The sequence below is a fragment of the Rhinolophus sinicus genome, linkage group LG13 (assembly GCF_036562045.2).
Source record: "Rhinolophus sinicus isolate RSC01 linkage group LG13, ASM3656204v1, whole genome shotgun sequence".
Taxonomy (NCBI): Eukaryota; Metazoa; Chordata; class Mammalia; order Chiroptera; family Rhinolophidae; genus Rhinolophus; species Rhinolophus sinicus.
The window spans coordinates 1,777,722-1,800,880 of record NC_133762.1 but is presented as its reverse complement, the minus strand read 5'-3'; the positions used below and the strand labels follow the sequence as shown (position 1 = coordinate 1,800,880).

Below are 23,159 nucleotides of genomic sequence, written 5' to 3'. Positions count from 1 at the left end.
GAGACACCATAGGTTGGGGTAGACCACTGCAGGAAAGTGAGTGTCACAGTAAAATGAGTTGTACCTTTGTGTTGGTGCAGAGTCTTGCCTTCAAATTGTGTAAAAAAAAGAAATCTGTTCAAACGCAGTAAAGCAACATGCAGTAAAACGAGGTATGTCTGTATTTCCTTAGCTGAAGTCGGCCTCTTGCTAGGTAAGGTGAGTGAGAAGAACTCTTGAGTCTTCAAGGTGTTCAGCCTAATGCCTTTTTAGGTTTGCTGATACTGTTCTTCTGTGACTACTAGTCCCTTGAAGTTTTTGAGAACCCTGATGGATGGTGAAACAAACCAAGAGACAGCTTGGTACACACATGTCTATGGAGTTGCATGTAGGGTGTGATGTCAGCATGTGGATCTTTTAGGTATTGCTGGATCTAAGCTTCTGCAGAGTTAGCTCACTGGGGACACACACCACCATTTTTCAAAAATTCACAGCAGTAAATACTTGGTGTCTTTAGAATTATTTCTACATTCATGCCTTCAAATGGGTACATATTTCCTCTAAAATGCAGTTGGGAACAACTTCCTGGTTTCCTGGTTACATTTGTCAACTGTGACTCCATAATATATACACGTTGCATAACTATATTTTCATTGTGGTTTACAGAGCAGTTTTAAGTAGCATTCTGGGATTTAATAGTTTTGGTATCTTAAACCTTCATGTTTTGGGTGTGTTGTTGGCATCCTGTTTTATGTAACAGGTACACTGACTTCGTATAAAAGCTTATTAAAAGTGCTGTAGCTCCCTGCATTCATAAACTCTGGTTCTTGATCATGTAATCATGCCAAATTTTAGAAGTCCTCTGATGTTTTTCCAGCCTTTTACATATATAATTGGTAAATGACAAGGTCATTTTAGGGTGTAGAATATGATGATTCGATATGAGTATATTGTGCAAAGATGACCACATCCATCACTTTACAGTTTCCCTGTTTTTCTTTTATGGTGAGAACATTTGCAGTGTTAGCAAACATCAAGTACAGTGGACCCTGGAACAACACAGGTTTGAACTGCATGGATCCGCTTCCATACATGCAGTTTTTTCAATAAACAGCCCTCTGGATCCCTGCATTTCCCCTACACCTGCAGATTCAGGTCAAAAGCAGTATTTTCAATCCATGGTGGAGAACGCACTGATGTGGAGGGCCGACCATGCCTGGTTCTCTGCCATTTTATATGAGGGACTCAGCATCCTTGGAGTTTGGTCCCCGGGGGGGGGTGTGGGGTGTGGAACCCCTGTGGATACGGAGGGATGACTGTAGTTAAGTTTGGGGATTCCAAGTTATATGTGGACTTTTGACTGGGGGTCAGCTCTCCTAATCCCCACATTGTTCAAGGGTCAACTGTATACAATAAAATATTAACAGTAGTCAACCTGCTGACCTTTGGATCCCTGGAACTGACTCATAACTGAAAGTTTCTACCCTTTGACGACCATCTCCTCTTTACCCCAACCCCCATAAGTCCCTGGCAACCACCATTCTACTCTGTTTCTGTGAGTTCAACTAGATTGCACGGGTACGTGAGATCAGAAGTCGTATTTGTGTAAACAACTGGTGATATTTTCTTTCATGTGGGTCTTTACTTATAGACTAGATCAAGTAATTTAAGGAACTATGTGGTTGTAGTTACTAATATTTGTCTGGAATTTCCATAATCTTGTTTCAAAGATCAGAAAAAAAACACTTTAGTCTTTTTATTTTATTATTATTTATTTATTTATTTATTTTTTAAGGAGGGCGCAGCTCCCAGGAGCCCATGCAGGGATCAAACCAGCAACCTTGATGTTATTAGCACCACGCTCTAACCACCTGAGCTAACCGGCCACCCTTTTTTCATTTTAAATAAAACCTTTATTTCAACAAGTAGTCAGTTATGGGCTCTATATGTCCTATGACATTGTCAAGTACATGTTACCAGTTCATAGCACATGCCAGATTTTGTCTTACCCTTCTGTGCATTCCAACTCCCCTGGGACTGGCCATACATCTACTAATGCTCAGTGTTTTAATTGTATGAAACAAAGCAAGGCATGTTATCGTGGGTGTTTCTATCACAACTGTTTCAGTCTTATGCCTTCCCTTTCTGCCCACATAGTGATGACCCTGAAAGGACGCGAGAATTTGATCACTGAATGTCCTGGCATGTCAGTGTGGATCCGCCCCAGTAGTGCTGCAACGAGGCTGAAAACCGTATTAACCACATTTAAGACAGAAACGTAACGCTCTCCAGGTAAAATAACCTTCTAAAGAGAAGTAAGAGCTATTGCCGAGGCCTTGGCTAGGTTCATGATGACACAGGACCTTGTCTGAACATAATGATTTCAAAATTTGAGCTTAAAATGACACTGAAATCCAGTCAATGTGCCTCAGTAGACTTTTCAGAGAACATTATTCTCAACTGAAAATGTTTGTGTGACGTGTTGAGAGTTTGAGTGCCTAGAAGTGGCAGGTGTAGTAATGCACATGCCAGTTCCTCAAACATCCATTTGTTAAAAAATTTCCATGGACATTTTGAGCTAATTATTTTTTATTCTATACATATTTATGTTGTTGAAAGCAAAAGAGGAAGTTTGTCCTGGGACCCGAGCAGGCGAGATGGCAGCAAGGACAGGGACGAAGGAGACCACCGCCTCTTGGATCAGGCACCGGGTGTAAGCAAAGGCCGGGAAGGAGGGGGCTCATGTTTGCGGAATGTACGTTACAAAAGTATGTGTGGTAAGTGCCTCCACACGGAAGCTGCTGGTGCCTGAGGGCAATTCATTCTGTTCTTTACTGTTTCTCTTCAGTTGTCTGCAATTGATCAGTCGGTACAAAGCCTATCACACAGTAGATGGCAGTGTTACTGAGTTTTTAATGATAGATAGGTTTTTAGATACTTTACTGTTACTTCCTTTTAGTGCAATATCTGTGGTTAGAACCTAGACCCATCTGATACCGAATTCCATACTCTTAACAGTCTGAGGTCGTCAGATGTTCGTAGCAGGGGCCAAACTATATTTAGTATTTACCAGGACTTGTAGTGAAGCTAAAACTTGTCATGGAGTTTACAGTACATTTATGGGGGCACATTTTAGGCATTTTTGGTCAAAAAGTGGAAATCAACAAGGTACTGTTTGCAGAGGTGAGAGGTCCTGTCTTGCTTTAGTGAGATGACGAAAGCCTAACAGAAGAGCTGTGTTTGAAGCCTAGTTCCAGGGGTGTGTGTGTTTGATATGAATGCTGATAAATGGCGTTAGGCGGACGTCCTGCAACATGTGCTCTGTGACAGCAGAGTGCGCAGCTGGTGGGAGCAGCGTGGGGTTGGCTGCAGTTATTTCATTCCAGTGCTCAAGTGGCAGCTGACGGCTGCCTTGTCGTGAGAGGTGCAGGGGTGCAGATGGAAGAAGCGTCCACTGGTCCTCCTACCTTCCCGTCACCTCAGCTGGGCTCTGCATCCCACTTGCTAACATCACGCTTCCCTGCCTGTGATTTTGGGGTTCTAATGTGGGGTGGAAATGTTAGTAGGAAAGACGTGGCTGGGTTCATTCATTTCTTTGGCGAGCAAGACATCTTCAAAAGTAGGTGAGGTGGCCAAGATTCAAGAAGGTCCCATGTTAGTAACTCCATTGGATGTTTGATGGCTGCGAACCACATGGGCTCATAGCTGATGAGCATAAAACAGTGACCTAGAGGCATTAGATACTTGTGCATCCGAATTCAAGAGAGTTTTTTGTTCCCATATTTTAAAAATATACTTGTATAGCTATTTATAGAGATTATGGTATGAAATTGGTGCTGTGATAGCAAAAATAAAATTAAAACGGCTAGTTCCGCGATATGGGTGATTTCTTGTCTATTAGGAGACACATATCCAGAAAAGTAGTTTGTGCTCTGTTCTTTCCACAGTAGAATTTGACTATATTACCGCACCACACTGGGTCCTTGTATCAGAGATGTTGAAACTTAGCATGGTGTCCTTCAGAGTCCCCTGAAACGCAGCAGCCCCAGACCCGTTATTGGACTTTGCTGCATCTCGTTCATCTGCTTTCGTTCTGTTGGACCATTCTCATCGGTTCTTCCGCATTGGTGCTTTTTACACTGAGCTCTGGAATATTGCGGTGAACGTTTTCAGTGTAATCTAGATTCTTAAATTGGATTATAATAAGTTATTGGAGAAAAGAGTAAGTTGTTGCTATTTTTATTTTATTAGTTTCAGGTGAACAAAACAATAAGCTTTGCTATTCTTGATAGTTTATCTGTCTGTGGTGACATATGGATATTTCAGTTTGTTGGATGATTTGCTGCAGAAGTGGGTTATATTTTGTAAGACGCTGGAAATCTCAATGTTATTCTGTAAGATTGCTGGGAGTGTAACTGTCTTTGATTTTTTTTTCCCCCCACCAGGTTTTGACCTTAATTCTGTGTCAGTTGAATGCTCTTGCTGCCATGTAACTTCATTGTTGCAGAAGGTGGTCATTCATACTCTAGATGCCCTGTCTGCAGGTAGAAGTCCTTTCTTTCTGTAAAGCTGTCTGCCAAGGTGTCTGGCTGGGCTCGTGATGAGCTGTGTTTGCTGAGCAAGATGAAGTGCAGTGCAATGTGAGTCCTCTGAAGTCCAGCCAGAGTGTCATGCAGTGACTTGGCACACATTTTTCTGAATGAAAGTTTGCAGACAGTAAATGTCACAGGCTTTCCCCATCAGTACTGTGCAGGTTAGGGAGAATGGAGCTGTAGGATTTTCCAGTGGAATGGAGGTTGGTTCTGGATCATAACTGCAGTTTCTGTTTATAGAATATCCTCCACGTTTGCAGCTGTGGGATATCTCAGGTTTGTCTTTTTCATTGTGCATTTCCGGTGGTAACTGCAAGAGAGTAAGGACTCGGGAGCTATGGTTTTTTCCCCATTACTAGCATCACTCAGTTCCAGCCTTGTCCCATGTCCCCAAGCTCTGAGACAGCTCCAACTACCCCAGGAGTGGGAATCACTAGTTTGTGCTGAGACATTGCTTGGGTCGAAGAGACTTATATTTTCAGCATACATCAGACGGTTTGCTCTCATTTTCCTCTTAGTAAATTATCACTTTCTGTATCTTGGCAACATGTAGATTGTGACTGTGATTCAAGGGGATGAAACTGACATTTTGCAGTTGGGGACGCTGAGCTCTCAGAGAGGAATGATTTGCTAAACACCATGCAGCTTGGGGATCTCATATTCTCGCATCATTTGTTAGTATCTGTCTTTACTTGTATGAGTAATGGGTCTTTCTGTATCTGTGATTAGCATTCTATGATCAGGCACTTATGCTTTGCTTATATTGATAGTAGCTATTGGGGGGAGGGGTTGGATAGTAATTAGGTAGGTATTTAGAAGCAACTTGTATATAAAAGGTACGATGGACAGTTGAATATACCAAGATCTTATCCTTAGTCATCTTAATTTGTTAAGGGTGTGTGTGTGTGTGTGTGTGTGTGTGTGAGAGAGAGAGAGAGAGAGAGAGAGAGAGAGAATGACATGTGCGTTAATACTGTGACTAGCTTATAGTGAAAAGCGGTTGGGGTTCAGATGAATTAACATTCATTTTAAAGTAGTAGACAGGTCTTTTCTCAGTTCTTTACCTTCTTAAGTCCCTGTTTTCCTGCCAGGAATTTCAGCATGTTGACTACCTCACAGATGGGCTTGGTTGCTCGTAGTGCTGCTCATGCTGACTGGTGGGAGTGTGCCGAATGGGTTGAGAGAGAGAGCTGCCCTTTGAGGTACTACCCGAATCACACTAGACGCATCCAGTTGAGCGACAAAGGAAAGGAATGAGTTTGGGGTCTTTTGAGGTGCAGTGTTCACTTAGGGTCATTGGACCTTGGAGGTTGGGTGTAACCTGGAGTGCTCGGGTACTGTGTGGGGAAAGATGCTGGGAGATGCTGGCTGAGCCCCACCACATAACCCCATTCTTGGGGTGCTGCCTCTTTGCGGGTGACCTAAAGAAAGTCCCCTGCACATAGGAGTCTCTGGAAGACGATCACAGTTATTTTATTTTTTTTGGATGGGGCATGATTCACGTGATCAAACTCATTGTTCTTGAACCTGATGACAGCTTTCATTTCTGCCAAGGGAATCAGGTCCAGCCAAGCTAGCTCAAGAAAGGAGCAGTGGGTGAGGGAGGAACGGTAATGGAAGGAATGAGTTAGCTGTAGACAGTGAGTGCAGTAGTGAATGAAAGGAAGACAGGAAGGCAAAAGACAAGGTTGAAAGTGATTTTAGTGTGTCCTGTGTTGTCCAAGTGTGAAGGGAGACATGTCAGCTGAGAGCGCTGTCCGAATTGCATGGTTGGCAGGAAGAGAGCAGCCCTGTTTGACTATCGGGACAGTGGGGAGAATGACCATTCACGGGCTGCTTTGTGTTTAGCTTCAGGGCACTTGTGGCAGCCAGCGTCGTCCGCCGTGTAGGTTGTGCGTCCTTCCTGAGCTGACATCATGGGCAGTATCGTCTGCTGTCAGATGGCTGTGCTGATGGGGTGTCTGTCCCTGCTGTGCTTACTTGGACGGTTACGTGTTGACATTTGTAGGCAGCCGAGATGAAATCAGACTTTGCTCAGACTTGAGTACACATGGGAAGCACTAAGGGCTGGTAGTACAGTTGAGGGAGTGTCTGATTCAGTGGGTCTGAGTCTGAGGAGGGCAGATGCTGTCGGTTTCGGTTTTACTCAGAATGAAGTATTCATTTTCTGAAAGTGCTATTACATGACTGACTGCTCATTTATGTGGGTATGGATAACAATGAAATATGTTATAAAATATTTAAAAATAGGAACATGAGCAGGGAATCTTGAAAGACAATTGGTTGTCATGTAATAACCACAGTCAATGCGTAATGCTGTATTTTCTCCTCACACTATTATAACAATAGGAATGACTGATGGTGGCCATTGGGATCAACTGTATGGGAAGAGATACGTGCCTTTAATCTCTTTGAGAATATGAACCCATGTATCTGGTAAGAACAAATCGCCAATCTGCACTTAAATCATTTCCTCAGTTGAGGAAACAAGTTTATTTTTTGGTAATTTTTCTATTAGTGAATCAACTACCCAAATTTTTATTTAGTTCTTCACTTTGAGTAAAAATGATGAGTAATCAGAAATTTCCAGAAAACAGTAAATGTTTTTCAAAACACTTTAAAGGGTAATGTGATCTCAGTAGTGTGTCGATTTCCTAGATGGGGTAAATTCTGCCTAATGCACATACTTTTGGGGAATGGCTCATTGGTTTGTGTTCTCTGTGGCCACTGTACTATGCAGAACTGGACTGACTTTGCATGTAGACACATGTTTTAAGTATCCCCATTTTCAAGCTGCTGTAAACTGGCAATACCCAGGGGCTTCTGGGTGAGGAGTCTGGGAAATGCTGTTTTCTGGGGGAAACTGCGCATGTATGTTACAGCTGGCTGTGAAAACCCTGATGTGTATATTTGCTTATTGGAATCTAATACTGTTTAATCTAATGATGCTTCTCTATGGGAATAGTGTTACAACGGACTGTTCACTTTTATTTACAGACTTTGAAAATTAGCCACTTTAGTTGGGATTTGTCCAGGTTTGGAAGTGCTGGAGAGTATAGGTATATACAGGTCATATCAGAGTCACGCTCTGTGCTCCAGCCACTGAGGAAGGAACCCGGACACAAGGAGACCTCTTTTCTGTGAGTTGTATTGAATAAAAGGAGAAATCACGGAGGATTTTTGAAAATTGTGACTCATGAAGGAACCCACCCTTGAATCAAGGAGACTTCTGTCACGTGGACTGAGTAAAATGAGAATGGCAGGATTTATAAAAATGGTGACATGATTTCTATGAGAATAAGTTATTGCAGTGATACTGGTTTCCTTATTTTTGTAGGATGGCAGAAAATTTGTGGCATTACATTTTTCTAGCTACCTTTTGTATAATGTGTAACCCTCTAGTGAGCTTGACTGGACACCGTGGCTTTGAATTTTAGATCCACTGGGTATTTCCTCTACTGAGTGGAATTACAGTCCTAAGTGATGTCATCGTAACAATAGAAACATTCCCATCCCTCAAATTGCTGAAGTCACAATGACGAAGCTTTCATTAAAAACCTTGACTTCCTGAATAATGTCTTTGTCTAAGATTATAATGGCAACATTTGGAAAAATGGTTACAAGAAGGCATAGACTGACTTTTCTGGTATCCTTCCTTTATGGAGGAAAAAAAATTAATGGTTCACCCTAGACTTTGGTGTCATTATTACTGCTCTCTCCTCAAGGCCTCATATAATAATTGGCATCTAGGAGGTATCTGATGGACAGTGAATCATTCTTGTTATATTGGTACGTTTTCACAGTTATTGGTATAGTCAACGCATGAATAAACAAAAAGGAAGAGAAATGTGCCTTAGCGTACAGGTGAAATTTGGATTCTAGTTTAACCCTCAACTTTCTCATTCTCTGTAAAGATTTGAATCAAGAAACAAGGGCATTTTATTGGGCCTCGTTTCTGGGAGCAGATAATTGGGTGATTCTGTCTTAAACTCAACTTGCCTAGCCTATCAGTTAGAGTGATACACAAGAGGGCCAAGTTTCGATTTGGGGCTTTTGTGGAAAAGGAAATGAGTGTGTCTGAAGGTTGTCTATTGTTTTATTGGATGCCTCCACCTGTTTCAGTCTAGCTCACTGGAGAATTAATCTTACATGTTAAAAAAACAAGCAAGCACATGTTCATTGGAACTGATCTCTTGTGCAAATCTCTTAGAAATCAAGAGGTCATTGTTATTGAGAAATATGTAACAGTTTGCTTGTTAGTAGGTACCAGAGTACTTGGCCACATAAAATAGATGGAAATGCGTCAGTCATAGTATTGTTAGCAAAATACTGGTATTCTCTTAGATTTTGTAATGTACATAAACATCTTCTCCAACTTGGTATAAAAGAAAATACTTTGGATAATTATTGTTAAAGTGACAAAAACATGTCCAGATAACTCCAAGATGAGAGTACTGGCAAGTAAACCTGTGAAGTATCTCAAAGTCATTTATAAGCATCATTTAAACTCATACGCATATATAGTTAACCATTAGTTTTACAGAGATGTAAAAGGGTGTTGTCACCTAGGAAGGAGTTGATGAAATGTCTGTTATTCGTGGACTTGAATGGAGCCTAAGAAAGATGGACAAGGATTTCATCCCAAATCTCAGGAAATTCACTGTGAGGCGGGCACCGTTACATGGCCATGTGAGGGCTACCTTTCTAGGTGAGGGTTTTGTCATCTTTGAACTGTATTAAAACTTTGAACCAGACCCTACTTCTGTCTTCAGATTCTCTGATTCCTCGACCTGCCAGAACAGTCTTTGGGAAAGATGGCGAACCACATCATTTTGAAGTTGACATGTAGCAAGAATGTTAGAAATTAGCAATAATCAGACGAGGCCAAAGAGTATATAAACTGATATTATTTAGAGCATCTTTGGCCACTGCCCAAACTGTAAATTTTCTGCTTTTAGTCTCTGAACCTTTGGAGTCTAAAAATCAGTGACATTCCTTCCCTCCCTGCTCCATTCCCTAAGAGTCTCCAGAAGCCCATACAGCAAGAAGCAATACGGCAAGAAGCAATACGGTAGCCGCCCGGCCTGGTGCGGACAGACTTCACACCTCCTTGCTACCAACACAGATGAGCAAGAGAGCACAGCCCAAACCACTGCCCCTGGTTGATCACTTGGTAGTTTACAGATTCTTCAGGAGTGTCCTGGACCAGTTGACTACAGGAGGCTGTGCAAATCTAGACCTCATGCTGACCTAAGGGGTCTGGACCAGCCCCCTCTGACCACCTCTCTAGGTGTCCTCTGTGTCATACCCAGCCCAGCAGCTTCACATAGCGTCTTCCAGAATCCTCCCCAAAATGCAAGTGTAAGGGGTGTCTACTGCGTATCAGAAAACTCGCAGTGTTGGCCTGTTTGGACCATGCCAAGTAGACACAAGCCAACCCGGCAGGAATATGTGGACAGAAAGGGAGGGCAGCGCGTCTGACTTAATTAAGCCAGAAGCTTCACCAGCTGCAAAATCCAAGACTAAATAAATACAGGTTTATACTGTCCTGAACTTCGTCTTGCCTTCTAAATCCTTACATTTCATTGGACAGTTTTGGACTCGGAAAAAACAGAACAGTTTCTCTTGCTTTGGATTATCAACTCACCTTGGAAAGCTTTGCCAGGACAAGCCCTGCATATGTGACATTCAGAGATTTTAAGTTTTTTTTCCTTCTCGCTGGCATTTTAAAAATAGCTCAGAATGGGCGGCCAGATGGCTCAGTTGACTAGAGCATGAGCTCTCAACAACAAGGTTGCTGGTTCAATTCCCACATGGGATGGTGGGCTGCGCCCCCTGTGACTAACATTGAAAACAGAGATTAGACTTGGAGCTGAGCTGCGCCCTCCACAACTAGATTGAGGGACAACGACTGGTGGGTCCTGGAAAAACACACTGATCCCAATAAGAAAAATAAAATAAATAGCTCGGGAATCTAACCCTACTGTTTTACAGGATACATGAAACTTAACAATTTATTTAAATAGGAAAATTGTGTTTGGATAATGGTATTAAAATGAAAATATGAAATACTCAGTGAATGATAAATATGTATGAACCGTTCATTGATGTTAGGAAATGAAGAGTATGAAATTCAACATGTAATCGTAATTGTTTTATTATTTTCTTGTATTTTATTTGTTTACTTAAATGTTCTTGAAATACACTACTCAAGCACAGAGGCTCTACGTATATAAACAAATCTATTATTTCTATATTTTATATACTTTTTTAGTGGTTGCTCTGATAATAGAGCTGGTTTCACAGGGATGTTTCTAAACATGTTTTGTAAAATTGTCTTCTGGAAAATAGTATAGGAAGGAATTCTGAGGACATTTTGTAAAGGTACACAATTCTGTGTTGTTGATGTGCTCATGGATAGAAGGAAAAAAATGGACATGACAAGTACTTAACACATTAATCAGGAAAAAGAAAGTCAGGTTCTAGTTATTTATGTGTATTTTGAGCATACTGTGTATAAAATAATCAAATGTAATTGTTTTGCGACATTTCCTAATGTGTTGTGATTGTTACTAGTTTGGGAAAATACGTAGAACTATTTTAATACATGATTATAAAATAGAATTGTCAGAATACCTCAGAATATGCTGTACGTGTAAATTCATTTGATTGGGTTATTGCTGTGGGGTTTTTGGGAAGGGGGATGGTTCTGTGTATAGCTGTCACTTAGACTTTATTATGTAAATGTCTATATTAAAATGTATATGAGAGGATGGAATTATTATGTAAATGGTCTTTATGTTAAAATGTGTATGATAGGATTGAATTGTCACACAGAAGGCCAGCCTCCATGAACACTTGCCTGTTCAGGGTTAAGTGGGCTTTGTATTGCTCCTTATATAATAAAAGTACTGTGTTACACCATCTTATCAAGCATAGAGATGGCTGATGTTTGGGGCATTTCAGCTGTTAGAAGACAGTTTCGTTGGTAGTTGAGGAGTTTCTAACTGCTTTGCCTGTAATAGGTAAATAAAAGCTGAATTTAGGAGAATAGGGCATTTGGGTGGGCTGTGTGCGTGCTTATGTGTAGAGTCGGTCTTGCCCTGCCTTCTCAGATGTTGGGGATCCACATATATTTTGTAAATATTCTGATGTTAAATACGTAGATGCAGAATTTTTTACTTTCGCCGGTAGAATTGTTCAATTGCGTTGATTTATTTCTGGTACATATTGCTATATATTATAAACAATGTTATTAATGTTAAATATTTTTGTTTAATATGCAATTTTCTACATGTATAAACAGCACTGTAAATTCATTATAAATATGTGTCCACTTTTACTAGGATAGAAACACTTGGTTTATCAACAGAAATATCAGTTCTAGTCTCAGTGTTCATTGGATCCTTAGGCTCTATTTCTACGTTGTAAATATAAGTGTGTAGTATTAGTATATGTCACGGTTTTATGGCAAGATTCATCATGGTGGAAATGTCATTGGAACTGTTGACCTGCCTTTGTTTATAGTTTTCAGCTATTAGCATACAGATAGAACACAGTTGTTTGTATAACGGAGAAATCTCTGTGTGGTAAAATAGCACAGTTACGGGAAGTTTTCACTTGCCAATGGAATTAGACTTTTAAAGATAATAGTGAATTGTTCTTTTAAAATACTTATTTCTAGTTGTATAGGTAATTTATAAGTTTTTATGGGGGATGTTAGCAATGGTATATCAAATCTGAGTTCAGTAAATTGCGGGCTGACAAAGGAATGTTTATGTATTATGTGTATATAATAGACATAGTTATGTTTTTTAAAGCATAGGAACTAGTATACCTGCATGTTTTATAGGTATATTAATTATACATAGAGTGAAAACGTTCCCTAATGGTTGTCAGTTTATCTTTGTAAGTAAATAATAGAGCAGCTGAAGGGATGTTTTTTAGATGGTTGTATATAAAATAGTTAGGGTACATATAAGTTTTTGCTTTAAACTTTGAGTCCTTGAAACACAAGGATTGCTTACATGTCCCATATGTATTACATATATGTGCACATGCATCCATACATGTACATATGTGTTCATGTGTGTATAAAACTTGATATTAAAAGTCATAGCATAGAAACATCATTTTTTGGCCAAATGATTGTAACTGGGCTTTAGTTGATGTTCTTTGGTTTGTTGGAGGGCAGATGGGATAGGATGGTTTAGTTTATGAACTTCATTTACTTACTTGTTTTGTAACAACTGCATGAGATTTGTTGGTAGGCATATATTTTGTGACTACCAAACTGACAGACAAAGGCGAAAACACTATTTTGGCAAATTGGATTGCTGCTATACTATGTCTATTTGGGATGTATTGGGTTACTGGAGATTGCATTATTCTTTTCTTTGTATATAGGAGATAAATAATCAGTTTTAAAACACTTGGATATATGATTTCTGTGAATAATTTTAGAAATGTATTTTTACTGAAATGTTAAAGATAGAATCATGGGTTGATCATAGATACAGAGCAAGGGAGCATCTTCATGTGAGTTCAACTTGATTCTTTATGGTTTTTGTTTGTTTCGTGTGTTCTTGATGTTTTTTAATTAGACATTCTTTGTTGAAATGTAGAAATCATTGCAATTTATATTTTAAATAATGTAAACATGTATAATTTTTCTTATTCCATTTAATTTTTGGATGTTCAACCTTGGGACAGGAGGGAAGTATTTGACTGCTGTATGTATAATAGAGAAGCTTTTTGTATAACATCTTAATTAACTTCCTACGTAGGTGTATAGAAATACCCGCTTTCCCTGCACGTGTGCACATGTGCGCGCGCGCACACACACACACACACACAGAGTAAATATAAATGTTGAACTATAGTTAAAAAAATATCTATTACCAATAGAATGTCACCTAACCCCTATGTGTTCTATTCCACTTAGTGTGTATGGGGACGATTAGATAGTTGTGTACATTTGATCAGATCTTTGTTTTTACACCATATAACCTTGTTGATGTGCAGAAATTTCTGTCACATTTTTGAATATATATACATATATATATATATCAACCTAAAATTATAGCACATGAGGTTTTCTTTTTGCTTGTGGAAAGAGTGCACCAGCTCTTGTTGAGTATTGAGTGTGCTCTTTCAACTGCTGGGTGTTCATGTTTAAAACACCTGCTCTTTCTGTGTATGTTGCATTGCTGATATACTTTTAAATTTCAGAAACTTTATGAATACAATTCAGTTTTTTCTCCGTGTTTAGTGGTTTGTTTTAAGGGGTATGGACAAGGGTAGTGGATGTTTCCTGATCTCACCTCTCATGCATGATTCTTTTGCTTTACATCTATTTTTGGTTTATACTGATTGTGGACATGCATATGTTGTAATCGTGGTGTTAAACTAGAAGGCTGAAATATTTAACTTTTGCAAATTATTTTAGGAACTCTGTAGGCGGCTCTTCGGGGTTTGTTGCTAACAGACATTTACTGGTTGCTTTATAACAGCTTGGCTTTGTAAATACATACAATGTTGATTAAAAAAACAGAATGATAGAGGGTAGAAAGTTTTCCTTTGATATTAGTTCACCTTTGTGTAGTTTTCATTGGATTGCTGGGATTATTAAAGACAAGTTAATTGAAAATTGAGTTAAAAGCCTCTGAGCTATATTTTTGTTACTTGTAAATATGTTGTCAGGACAGAAATCGAGTAATGGTTAGAAGTATTTTTTTTAGAAGTATTTTTACCTCACATTTTTATTTAGAAGAAAAATTAGATTGTAGTCATTAAATTGATTGTATCCATTTTATATAAAAATACCTCAATTTAAGGGATATGTACGTATGTATTATTTCCCTGGTGTACTGGGGTTCATGATGCATCATTTTTCTAAAGAACATTTATAGAATCTCTAAACTAAGTGGTTCTGTGTTCATTTGTTACATGGCAATAACCAAGACAACTCTGTAAATAATGGGCAAGTGAAATATTTAGTCATAAGCATGTAGGATTTCTAGGTGTATTGAGATCTCACAAAGTATAATTTTGTAAATATTTCATTGTGAGTTTGTTGGTACCGCTGTCTTTTAAAAATAACATGGCAATGCAATCATGATAAACAGGCTCTTGGAGCTATGCAACATTTATATATTAATATAGTTGTTAGGGGAAGTGGACAAGATTATGCATTTACCCCATTCTCAGAACAGTTAACCATCATTTCAAGTATGACTTGTATATTCAAAAACTTACACCATATAAATTCATTGGGTGCTTTTTGATACACCAACCTCCCCAATATATTTCTTTTATATTATTATGTTTTATTAAAATGTTTTTAAAAGCAGTTTGAAGTTCACAGCAAAATTGAGGGGAAGGTACAGAGATGTCCCATATGCTCCCTGCCCCCACACGTCTACTGCCTTCCCATTGTCAACCCAACATGTGGGTATCCATGCCCATTATCACCATCTCCCACCAGATGGCACGTTACAACTGATGACCCTACACTGACATGTCATAGTCACCCAGAGTTTACATGAGGGTTACGTCTTGGTGTTGTATGGTCTATGAGTTTGGATAAATGTATGATGCTGTGTATCCACCATGGTAACCTACAGAGGATTTTCATTGCCCTAAAAATCCTCTGTGTTCTGCCTATTCATCCTTCCCCCTCTATTTCTTTTAACATTCACAATATAAACAATTTTGTTAAAGAGATTTTATACTACCTCTTGGAACTATACACAGTTCTGTATGTGTTCCCTTGGTTGCATGACAATATTCAAGACAACTTTGTAAATAATAGGCAGATACAAGTTTTTAATTTTCAACATCTAGTCTTTCTAGATGTATAAAGTCTCACAAAGTATACTTTTGTAAATAATTCATTGTAAAATTTCATGGTTTTATTTTCTTCAGAAGTCTTAACGAAATTGATAGAACGGTGGGTTTCTTGAGCTACACATTATTTTGTTATCTGTGTATGGAGTTAGGGGAGGAAAGTTAAAAGGGTATCTTCAATTCTGTTTTCTCAAAGAAGATTGTACATTTAAGCCATTGTTTAGTGCTTATGTTAGACATAAAAAAACAAGTCATAATTTTGTAGTTGTATTGCTGATAGGGCATTACATGTTTTAATCATAGGAAATGTGTTTTATGAGACATTTTATTATCCCTCTTTGAACGACATAGTTTTGTATTTAATTGGACTGCATGAAACATTCAAGACAACTTTGTAAATAACAGGTACATACATCATTTTTAAACATCTAGTTTTTCTAGATGCATGGAGTTTGGAAAAACATAGATGTATACATATGTCATTGTAGACAATCCTAAATTGGCTTCTGTAATGTTTTGGCAGGGTGATAGGTAATTAATAGTAATTGGCCTCTAGGGTTGTGTAACGTTTTTGGTGTTCAGTGGATTTTTGGGGAGAGGATTAGACAGATTGCCTCTGCATCTTAATATTGTTAGGTTCTCATGTAAAACGAAAGATAAGACTGTGTACTTTTTACAAACAGAAAATATCCCTGGGGTGTATTTTTATATTTAGGAAGAAAAAGGAAGACATGAGAAGGGAATTACCATTTTAAATCGTATTCAGAGTTATATTCAGAGACATATTCAGAGGTAGTGGAGATTCACATTGCTAAAAGTAATTAATTTGCTATGCTATATACATCTACTCTGCAAATTTATATATATATATGCATATCCTTGTATATTATAAATGAATATATACATATACATGTAAAATTAGTTTTAGGAGTATAGATTTGATCTCTTTTCTCATTTATTAGCTTATTGCTTTACATTTATTTTTTTAATTATGAAAATAGTATCCTCAGCTTAAACATTTCCAGAAGCCTGCTTCATGTTAAATGTAAATGTATGTTAATTTTTATATAAGATGTTTTAAAGTGCTCCATAGCTATGTTTTGTTTTTTTCTTATATATGCATCTATATGAGAAGAGGATTTCTTTTTCTTTTTTAATTAAAATTTACTGGGGTGACAGTGGTTAGTAAAATTACATAGGTTTCAGGTGTACAATTCTGTAATATGTCATCTATACATCACATATTCTCACAGCTTTTTATAATTTTCTGGTGAATAGTCATATTTGTATGTTAGGTGATGAAATAAATCAGAAGTGTTGTATTTCTGTTGCCTTTAATGTAAGTTATGGAAATTTCTTAGAGAAAGGTCCTGTCCAGTATTGATCAAAGTATAAATCAGGATACCTTCTTAAAGAGCAGTTTGGCAATGACATTGAAAATAAGTGTGTAAAACTTTTGAAATGGTGTAAATAGCTGCTAGGATTTTAACGGTTTCAACTTGAATTTATAGATTGGTATAGATTGAACTTAACAAATTCAATGTTAGAAATATGCATCAGTAAAAGAAAGACTGTAATAATTATAGCTTATTCATATGAATAATTCAAACACAGAAAAAATATTCTTAATGGGAGTTTGCTGTAGGTTGATATTTAAAATGTCATGTTGGAACAAGCATCACCTCATTGTGTTTACAGAGGCGAGTCCATTTGCCACTTGCTCTTCTAACTGAAATGTTAGTAGTTTCTATTTCTGGGGAGTGGAATTCTGATACGATTAGAGTTAAGTAACACTTGTACATCAGTGTTACTATAATGGTAACTAGAATCTGATTGTTTTAACATTCTTTGTCAAATTGTTGTACATGTGCAAGTTAAATATTACAGCATTGTTTATCTGTATATTTGTATATTGCTCCATGACAATCTAAAACGAACGAGTGAATTATTGAATGGAATGTTGTCTAGAAGACTTTCTGGCAAATTTTTAACTTTGCTGTCTAGAGAGATGGGAATAGAAGGATGGCTTCTACTTTGTGCGTTTGAAATTTTAAAGGACTTCAAAAGGAACATTTCAACAAGGAATTTTAAAGCTACACCCGGTTTGTGCCTGTCCTTATCCTTGCCTTCCGACATCTTGGGAATATCGGGGCTGTTGTATCCAGCTGTGTAATCCCAGTGGCCGTATGAACAATCGCCGATGGTCACGTGACTTACAGACAAGTATTGCCAGTGAAACACAGTATCAGATTGCCCACGGAAAGAAGGGAGGACGTGTGGTTGGAGGTATGTGCTGACTGTTCTATTTGGGTTGACAAACTGATGAGTGATGAAAACAACCACTGAAACGGTCTTTAAAGGATTAATTTTGGATAAGGCAGTGCCATATTTGGTTACTGAGGAGATGGAGCGGAAAGGTCTCGGGCTGTGTTGGGACTTCCACATTTTTTTAAAAATTTAATTGGGGAACAGTGTGCTTCTCCAAGGCCCATCAGCTCCAAGTTGTTGTCCGTCAATCTAGTTGTGCAAGGCGCAGCCCACCATCACATGTGGGAATTGAACCAGTAACGCTATTGGGAGCTCACGCTCTAACTCACTGAGCCATCCAGCCGCCCCTCCGGAAGGTCAGCAGCAGTTTGTTGTCTTCAATCTAGTTATGGAGGGCGCAGCTCACTGGCCCATGTAGGAATCGAACCAGCAACCCTGTTGTTCAGAGCTTGTGCTCTAACCAACCGAGACAACCGGCTGCCTGGGAGTTAACTCTTAATGAGAATTGGAGAATGGATTGTTTTATTTTATGGTAGTTGATTCTATCAGAAGGTTTTTAAGTAGGTCTCTGGGACTTCAGATTATTCAGAATTAGCACAAAAACATTTCAGTATTCTCTACATTTGTGCTAAAGATGCTCTGGAAAGTTGAAACAGTAAAAAAATTATTTTGGGGGGCAGTAATATTTGCTGGCATTTAATGATCTCCATTCAGTTCATCCTAGTTTGTGTCCTGGTATCTCATTTGTACCTAACCTTGGCTATTTTGTATATTTCTCAGGCGAATATGACGAAGTAAACACATATTTGCAGACAGATTATCCGAGGACAACATTAGGAACATCCCTCTTTCTATGGAATACTTAATTCATAAGTCTTAACTGTGAACCACAGGTAGGTAAGAAGGTTCTGGATCCAGAAGTGCTGTTGTGGGATGCAGTTATCGCTCGGCCCAGGAGGTTAGCAGTAGTGCAGACTTTGTTCTTGGGTGCCTGGGAGTTCTCAGCTGTGCCCGAGAATTAATAACAGAATTATTTTAGAAGATGATTTTAGCAAAGTAAAGATGTAGAACATATGCAGAAAGTAAGACATTATTTGTATCTTAAATTAATTTACGTATTTATGCCTAACCATGGCAACATAACCAGTGCGACAAAGGAAACAGTTGTACAAGAATTGGAAATTATGAAACAGCTAAACTGTATTTTTGCAAGTGTAGTTCTGTAGTGTGATCAGGCAGAAGTTTGTTTAACTGAGAAAAGGTGCTGATACTGAAAAGCAGTAGTAATGAAGTCATGGCTGACATGGGAGGGTTGAGTTAGCTACAGGACTGATTGGTGAGGAATTGTTTCTAAGTGTTCTCAGGAATTTGTAACAGGCAACACGAGCCTCCCCTTACCTGCTGCGTCAGGTGTTTCTCGTCAGAGTTGAGTGTGTCTTACCTTACAGTGTTTCTCCTTTTCCCTGTCAGGAGATGACAGTTCTAAGAAGCCACACCTTTGCCATCCTTCTCTTTAGTCACAAGACTTGGTACCACCAGACCTGTTGGGCACGCCTCACTCCAGTGCCCTTAACGCCCATCGTTGGTCCCAGGAATGTCCTTGGTGAGCTGATTGTGAGGACAGTTCATTGTGCCTTTGATCATCAGGCTGTAGTTGATGTTCTGCCACTTGTGGTGGCAGCTGGTGGCATTGGAGATTGGTCTAGGTTACATATTGCTGACTAACAAATTATCCTGAACTTATTGTATGATTTCTATGATTTCATGGCTGACGATTTCGGATAGTACCAGAATGTCTGGGATCCACCGGGAAGGCCCAGTGGTTGAGGGTGACACAGACTGATTGCTAGAGTCCTGTGTCACATGCCCACAGAAGGCTGGGCTTAGCTGTGGCCTTGAACTAGGACATGCTGGCAACATTAAACATTTTTTTCTCTGAGTCTCACTGCCTACTTGTTATCCATGGAATACCTTTGAAAATCAAGGTTTTAATCAGGAAAATGCCCCCCCCACCACCTTAGGATAAATCAAAGCTTAGTAGAAGATTAATGCCTTTGGGGCTGGAATAATGTGTCAGGAGTTAAATATTTTCTGAAGTTCCATATTTAATTACTGAGGAGATGGAGAGGAAAGGTCTCGGACTGTGTTGGGACTCACACATTTTTTTTTTTAAATTTAATTGGGGAATATTGGGGAACAGTGTGCTTCTCCAAGGCCCATCAGCATATCTTTAGTACAGTTATTACTAATAATATATTTAGTACAGTTATTATTTTTCCATCAAATGGACTGAGCTTTTGTTATTTTCATTGCAGTGTTTGGTCACCATTGTCACGTTTCTGGTACAGAAAAAATCATGTAGATTGCATTAAATAATTCTTTCCCTGAATTAGTGACCAAGAGATACAAGCAACCAAACACAAGGTTGAAACGGACACAGATGACATGAGGAGTATTTTGCAGGGAGGGATCAATCCATTTACCAAAGTACAGGAAGAGGACCAACATCTGGTCTCCTTGGTGTTGGAAAATTCCAAAAGGAATTTCACTGGCATTTTAATGCACAAAAGCAATTGTATTAGTCCCTACTGAGCTCATCAAGTGGGCTTCTGACCTTTCCTCCTTTTCCCCACTGTGCCCTCTCAGGTGATGGCTGAATAGGAAACTGATACGATGGCGCCTGCCACTTACTTCACCGAAACCAGAAGAATGTCTTCGTCATGTGTGGAGACGCGTCTTGTGTTCCAGTGGACACTCCTTGCTGATCAGAAAACTGGACTTAGAAAGCTCATGTTTGAAAGTGACAATGGGTGTCACTGGAGAGAATTAGAGCCAGGCATGTTGACTGTTGGACTGGATCTCAGGAGCTGGAATGGCGGAGACGTTATTACAGAGATGCTTAGGGAGTGTAACTGCAAGGTCTCGTTCCAGTGCCCCCATGAGTATTAAGTACATGTGTTTATAATTTTCACTATCACAGTACATTTTTTTAAATTAAAGTTTACTGGGGTAACAATGGTTAGTAAAGTCACATAGGTTTCAAGTATGCAATTCTGTATTACATCATCTATACATCACATTGTGTGTTCACCACCCAGAGTCAGTTCTCCTTCCATCACCATATATTTGATCCCATTTATCCTCACAGGGTAAATTTAAAATTTATTCACAAATCTTTTTTTTTTGAGATTTCAGAGGACACAGAAATTTAAATTTAATAGTTGTACTTTAAATGCCTTTGTTTTGCTTTTATGTTCACTCCCCAGTGTCATCTACTATTAATGGAGTTTTCTGCACATTTTTTGGGTTGCGTTGAAGAACAAATAAGTACACAAGTAGTGTTTTGGGGCCCATATATTAGCTACATATTTTTTTAAAAGATTTTTATTAAAAATACAGCTAACAATATATGTATTTTCTATGCAGTAATGCTTATATAAATTATTGAATTTGTTCAACTAATTATTTGAAATAATTTCAATGAATTAGAAATGCTAGGACTAAGTATACCCAAAATTTAAATTTTGAGTCAACTATAGCTTTCCCCCTTATTATAGAGATGTTCCTCACTAGTCTGTCTCCCACTGATTGTCTATGAGAGGTCAAAATGTACAAAAAGATTCAAAATTGTGCAAACGTTAAATACAAGTATTTTTAATCCTTGACAGTGATATTAGAAAGAAATTGCTCTTCTGTCATTGTTCAGCTCAGTCATCTTCATGTAAACTTACTCTTACAGGCATTTGTATTTCATTTTCTTGTTTTTCCATTTCCCTTGGAATGTTAGTGTCTTGGTTACTGGTTTCTAAGAGCTCTTGTGACTAAAGATGTTAGCCATTTGTCATGCAAATAAATGCCACATACATTGCAGTTCATTTTACTGTGGTGTTTGTTGATTGTACAGAAGTTGTGTATTGAAATACAGTCATATTCTGTTTTATGCCTTTTGTGTCTTGTGTTTTTCTTTAAACACGTTTTCATTAGAACATAAGTTTTTGTATTTTCTTTGTTTTGTCAATTTTGTCATTTTTCTGATAATCATCACTATGGTTTTAAAGTATTACATACTCAAATTATTCACCTTGACTTGAGCAATTACCACTTGATTTAAATTCTGTATCATAGAAATTCCCCCATATAATTGGCTGCGTTTCTATTGACTTGTTTCTTACCTTCTTTTGATAAAATTACTGATGCTTGTTAGTCTTATCTAGTCCATTGAGTTCTATCTCATTTCTCTTCTTTTTCAGAATATTCCCTGTTTATATTCGCACTTTTTTCTCTCAAATGATGCTTAAAATTATCTTGCAACTTGGGAAAAAATACAATTTGATTTCATTTGCACCAAATTCAATAGATTTATTAGGAGAGAATACATCTCTTTAAAATTGAGTCTTCCTATCCAACTGCAAGGTATGTTTGTCTATTTTTAATCAAATAGTTACGTTGGGATACTGCTACTATAGTTTTTTTATTAATTAGTTTCAGGCATTTCATAATGTTGAAGTAATGGAAATTGTACACCGTTTATTATTGATATATGAAAGCCATTTTTGTATTTTTTAATGGTGTTTAATTGAAATTCTAAAATTATGGTTTTCTTTCACAATTAGTAGGTATTCCCAGAATATTAGAATCAGAAAGTACTTGGTTATTTCATGTAATACAATAGTAATCTTGTTCAAGGTTTGTTTACTTAGGGGTTATTTTAGGAAACTTTCCTTCTATTGTGGATTTATTACCAACTTTGTTGACAGGTTTATTAAAATATTATAATTGATGATACTTGCCATTATAATTACTGATTAGGCCCAAAATTAACTTATTTCTAAAAATGGTCTTAATATTAAGTGATTGGAGTAAATTGTGTGTGTGTATACACCCCTATTATTAATATAATTTTATTTGCAATTTATGAAAAGATAATCCTAAACAAACGGCGTTATTTTGATGTGTTTTTGTCAGGGTTTTGTATTTGGTTTATTGGCTCTACTGAAACTCAGTTTAGCATTATTTCTTTAATTTTTATATTGAAATAACTTTTGGTTTACAAAAGTGTTGCAAATCAGTACATAGTTCTTTTTATATTTTGAATTTTAAAAAAGATTATTAAATTGATTGGGGTGACATTGGTTAGTAAAATTGTATAGGTTTTGAGTGTGCATTTCTGTAATACATCGTCTATATATTGCATCATGTGCTCACCACCCAGAGTAAGTTCTCCTTCCATCACCATGTGTTTGACCCCCTTCACCCTCTTAGACAGTGTGAGATACGTCATCCAGGGGTTCCAGAATTTTCTCTATTCAGAAAGACTTGGAGCCTAAAGGTCATTTTAAATCTTAATCACAGATTTTTAGTTCCTTAGGCTCAATTCAACAATGTAGAATGCCTAACTATGTCATGGGCAGATGTTGCCAATAGACTGGTTCTCCTTCGTCTCTTACCTGCGGTGATTACAGAACCATGTGT

General features: G+C 38.0%; 1 long non-coding RNA gene and 3 other non-coding genes across 4 annotated transcripts in view; all 4 read left to right on the top strand.

Moving 5' to 3' along the window:
• Positions 1-2,322: 2,322 nt before the first annotated feature.
• LOC141568388 (small nucleolar RNA SNORD107) lies at positions 2,323-2,394 on the top strand. Its single transcript, XR_012491532.1, has one exon. It is a non-coding gene; the product is annotated as a small nucleolar RNA SNORD107 (small nucleolar RNA).
• Positions 2,395-2,762: 368 nt separating this feature from the next.
• The window catches only part of LOC109459061 (uncharacterized), a 160,489-nt gene continuing 140,092 nt past the window's right edge, over positions 2,763-23,159 (top strand). The window contains exons 1-5 of the long non-coding RNA XR_012491308.1: positions 2,763-7,007; positions 17,476-17,705; positions 18,468-18,580; positions 19,158-19,290; positions 20,334-22,100. This is a non-coding gene — a long non-coding RNA (uncharacterized LOC109459061). The remainder of the gene's footprint in view (positions 7,008-17,475; positions 17,706-18,467; positions 18,581-19,157; positions 19,291-20,333; positions 22,101-23,159) is intronic.
• LOC141568379 (small nucleolar RNA SNORD64) lies at positions 4,571-4,637 on the top strand. The gene has a single exon (XR_012491524.1). It is a non-coding gene; the product is annotated as a small nucleolar RNA SNORD64 (small nucleolar RNA).
• Positions 6,067-6,136, top strand: LOC141568387 (small nucleolar RNA SNORD108). The gene has a single exon (XR_012491531.1). It is a non-coding gene; the product is annotated as a small nucleolar RNA SNORD108 (small nucleolar RNA).